Genomic DNA, 4,516 nt, shown 5'->3' on the forward strand with positions numbered 1-4,516 from the left:
TCTCTCTCTCTCTCCCCGCCCTCACCCCAATTCCACCTCTCTTCCCCCACCCCAACTCCACCTCTGGGGGAAGAAATATGCTAATATGCTGTGTTGCGAGTAGCCACATGGAGAGTTCATGTGACAAGGAACCCAAGCTGAGGAGACCCTCCATCCTACCACCAGCCACAAGCATGCGTCTGGGAGCAGACCCTCCCTCAGTTAAGCCTTGAGATGACTGTGGTCCCAAGTGACATCTTGATTGTAGCTTTGGGAGTGACCCTGAATCACAGGCATGCATAGCTCACTCACACTAGGATTCTTAACTCACAGAAACTGCAAGATAACGGTTGTAATTTAAACTAAGTCTTGGTGTAATTTGGTACGTGGCCAAGGACAGCTAACACAGATTTGGGTACTGGAAGTAGGGTGCTGCCATACAAATGCCTATGTATGTGGGGGTGGCTTCTGAACTGGGCAGCGGGCAGAGGCTGGAGGGGTTTCAAGCAGAGTTTTAGTGAAAGTCTTAGTTGCCTTGAGCTTGCGTGTGGATGTCATGAGGCCCGCCAACAACTTGGTCGGTGGTCTCTGCTGTGAATCCTCTCTGCCCTTTGACCTTGAGATGGATGTGCCCTGGCCAACACCTTGATTGCAGCCTTGTGAGAAATCTGAGTGAGAGGAGCCCAGATAAGCCACACCCGAAGTCCGAGCCACTGACACTGTGAGATAGTAGATGTTCATTGTTGAAGCTGCTACGTCTTGAGCTCATTTTGTATGCAGCAACAGACAGCCAGGGCCGCTTCCTTCATGGGGGAGAGGTCATTGTTATTCTGAGGACAGACGCTGAACCTGGGAGGGATGTGCCTTTTCTGTCCTCAGCACATCTGCTGGTGTCATCCTGTGTGGACAGAAAGGCTTCTCCATCACTTTGGTTCCCCGCAAACATTGCCTTCAATGGAGATCACGTTTTGTGTTCATGGGCTTCCAACCTATGAATTCATTGCAATCTCTATGTTTTCATTTACCCAGAAGCAGCCGCTTTGATAGAATGTGGCTCAGTTACAGCACCGACTTGGAGACAGAAGTGCGAGGCTGGGGCACGGGTTCTGCCTGAACCCCACGTACCTGAAAACAGCCACCAGGATTTGATTTCCTTCCCCACAGTCAGAATGCACAGATGTGGGGGGAGTAGTGAGAACAGAAGTGGCCCTTCTCTTTATTAAATCAGGAGGACATTTTCTTCCTTTTCCTAGCAACTCTGGGCACAGTAGTTTGGAGGTCCTGTTGCTCAAAGAGTAAGAGATTTTACCCAAGAACATAGCTATGGTTCTGCTGAATTGAATGTTGAAACTGCTCCCTGGCCATTCTGAGCTCCCATACGGCTGACCCAATAAGCAGAGAAGGATGTCACTCTACTGCCTGGTGGTCGATCTCAGTTATCAGGGGGGCACTGGGGTTCTGCTATACAGGAGGGAAAAAAGGGAGATGTGTCTAAATCCTAGACGGGGTTCACTAGGACACTTCTTAGTACTCCCTTGGCTAAGGGGCCAGTCAGGCAATCGATTTCCAAATCTACCTGGAGCATATTGCTATAGAATTTGAGTTTGCAAAAATGGTCAGTTAAGAAGAATTCAGATAATTTAGGCACTCTGCGATGGCTTAGGAGGAAGTCCAGCCTATTTCCCCTGGGAATACATTGTTCTCAGTCTTATTTATGGACATTCCTATATGGCTTCTCTAGAGCCACTGACATCGGAGCTCTGAGTAGCCCTCTTGAGGCTGGGAGAATCTATCCAAGTGACCAAATCGCCTCGCTTCTAACTCAACTGCCACTTTTTCTGTGATTTCACGGAAACCTAGAAATACCGAAAAGATTGTTTGCTCGCAACTTCCTCTGCCAAAGCGATACGACAAATGTGTCGCCTGCTGCTGGTGTGTGGCCATCCCAAGGCTGCACTCCTTTCAAAGGCAAGGGGGCACGATCGTGCCAGGTTCTCCAGCAACCTGCCGTGCTTCGGTCACGAGCCAGGCGGGTGGTGCCAGCCTGGCGCCGGTCCCCGAGTAGGAACAGGTGTCGGTGTTTGCTGTTTCAGAGAGTCCCACCATGCCGTGCTCTGCTTCACGACAGGGCAGGCAAGCTCTTCGGACACATGGCGTCTGGCCTCAGGGCGATGCTGTCATGCCAGATGCACTTCTCAGCCACGGGTCCTCGGTGCCACCGGGTCTATTACAAAAGGTTTCGTTGACTTTGAATCTCAGAAAGAAGGGATTCAACACCCACCCCCACCGCCCGTCCAAGGGACCCTGAGATTCCTTACTCAAATAGAGCTGCCCACCTCTCGGTGACGTTCGCCATCCCATGGCTGTGTCTTCTCCCTTCAAAAGACAAAGGATTCTTAAGTCACAGGTCACACTTCTTCAGATACTCTGCTTTACTTATGTTCTTAATACTGACTTTTAAGGATAAAAGTGTTGGCATTTTTTTTTTTTAACCTATGTATTTTTGATGATATAATGCAGTTTTATTCTTTGTTGAGTAAGATGTTTTGATGCAATGATTGTGAAAGACAGTTAAGGAATCTTATTACATATTACAATCCCTGTGGATTCAGAGCAGTAAAGACTTAAAATAATACCCGTTGCCATTAGTTGAAATAGATTACAATCCACTGCCGTAATATTGATCGAACATATATAATATACCATTAACGTTTGCAGAATGATGCACTAATACACTAAAATGCCATTGATTAAGCGTGTTAATTAGGTGCTGAAAAATTTAAGCAGGTTGCTTCATCAAAACCAAACATCGATTTCGCTGACATTATAAGCTCTTGATTGTCGTGGCAATGTTCTCTTTATAGATCCCTTTGTAGGAAGGTAATGTGTTGATAAGGTGGTTTCCAACACCTACCAGCCAGCGATACCAGTATTTTATGGGGATGGGACTTTAGAAGGGTCGATGCATAAATTTACACTAAGCCAATGTGTATTTTTGGCATCAAACTCCTTTAGAGCCGGGCTTGAGTTTGTGAGATTGGCTGATGCACACAGCTGGTCTTTGCCGTTTGGTGACCTGCTTTGAGAAGTCAAAAGTGAAGGCAGAGGGCACCTAGGACTCCCTGTCAATTCCGTTTAAAGGTCTTCTTGTGAACTATCTTTAAGTGGTGGTCTCAGCTAGTGGTGCATACTTCGTAATACATGCAAAAGAAGTTTGGAATCTGCTTCGTTGCCGTTTCAGCAAATTTATTCGTTACACATTCTCTGACCCTGATGAAAGGAGCATTCTTTAGGAAAGAACTGGAAAAAAAAAAAAAAGCCTGAATCAGAAGACTAAATATCGAAGGTGGTAGTAAGCGGATATTTATCTGCAGAGTGTAATGCAGAAAATAAGGCAAGAGAATGTTGTACATGAGTAGTTTAACTGCCAGTTTGAGTATGAGCAGATTGAGTCTCTAGAAAGCCCCAGCGGGTTGAGCAGGGTTGGAGGGTGGTCCCCTTTCCATTCGCTTAAGCGCCCCTATTCTACTTGGTCTGTTTTATTTTATTTTATTTTATTTATTATTTTTAGGTGAAGAAACCCTTGTTTGACCTCACAGATTGCAAGGACTTGGTCAGCTTACATCCTTTATTTTATATTTTACACCTACAGCACCCGGTCTTCCTAGGTGGTCTCCCATCCAAGTACTAATCAGGCCCAGCCCTGCTTAGCTTCCGAGATCAGACGGGATCGAGCGCGTTCAGGGTGGCATGGCAGTGGACTTCTTGGTCTGTTTTTGTTTTGATAATGTCAGCCCTAGTTCTAGACTTTAAATGTTTTGCTCTCCAGCCACACGACAGCTATTAAATCAACACCGTTTCTTCATGAATATTTTCCAGCTTGGGCTTATTGAGAGATTATGATTTCTAGTTGTATGGATTGTTAATGCCAGCCATTAAATTCTGCATGTACATGTAAATGAGACTTTATAATATTTTTAAAAGTCTTAGTTTTATTATTTTATAAACCTTTATAATAATGAATTGATATTTCATAAACTGTTCTCCATGAGAAGCCTCTGACAAGGTTTATTAAATGTACTTTCAGATTTTATATATATGCATTTCCAACCTTATATTTATGTATTTTCAAATAAATATAATGCATGTGCGTATGTAGATAGATGATATATATTTAGATGTAGATATACACATATCAATATGGAAATATGAAGATATAGACGGTACTGTCAGACATTATTTTAATGATCCTGATATGGGTAAAAAACAGATTTGGGGAAAGTGAGGTTTACGCAAATGTAGATTTGCAAGAGTAAGCCTCAAGCTTTGGTATGCAATGTTGGTACTCGTGCAGAATTCTGAATCCTCTGCTCTCATGAAGTATGTTTTCTTTATCTTTTTCAAGCAAGGACTGTGAGAATTTATTTGAATTAGCAGTATAATTTGTAAAAAAACATTTTGGAGTCAGATCCTATAACTTTGCTGTAGAATGATTTGTCCTTACAGAAGAAGCTGAGCAACTCTTCAATGTAGATCG

At 44.0% G+C, this 4,516-nt stretch overlaps 1 non-coding gene across 1 annotated transcript; it reads right to left on the bottom strand.

Moving 5' to 3' along the window:
• Window positions 1-3,622: 3,622 nt before the first annotated feature.
• LOC112481310 lies at window positions 3,623-3,741 on the bottom strand. Its single transcript, XR_003046867.1, has one exon. It is a non-coding gene; the product is annotated as a 5S ribosomal RNA (ribosomal RNA).
• Between the last annotated feature and the right edge of the window lie 775 nt (window positions 3,742-4,516).

The sequence above is a fragment of the Pteropus alecto genome, unplaced genomic scaffold, assembly GCF_000325575.1.
Source record: "Pteropus alecto unplaced genomic scaffold, ASM32557v1 scaffold14, whole genome shotgun sequence".
In the NCBI taxonomy this organism is placed as follows: Eukaryota; Metazoa; Chordata; class Mammalia; order Chiroptera; family Pteropodidae; genus Pteropus; species Pteropus alecto.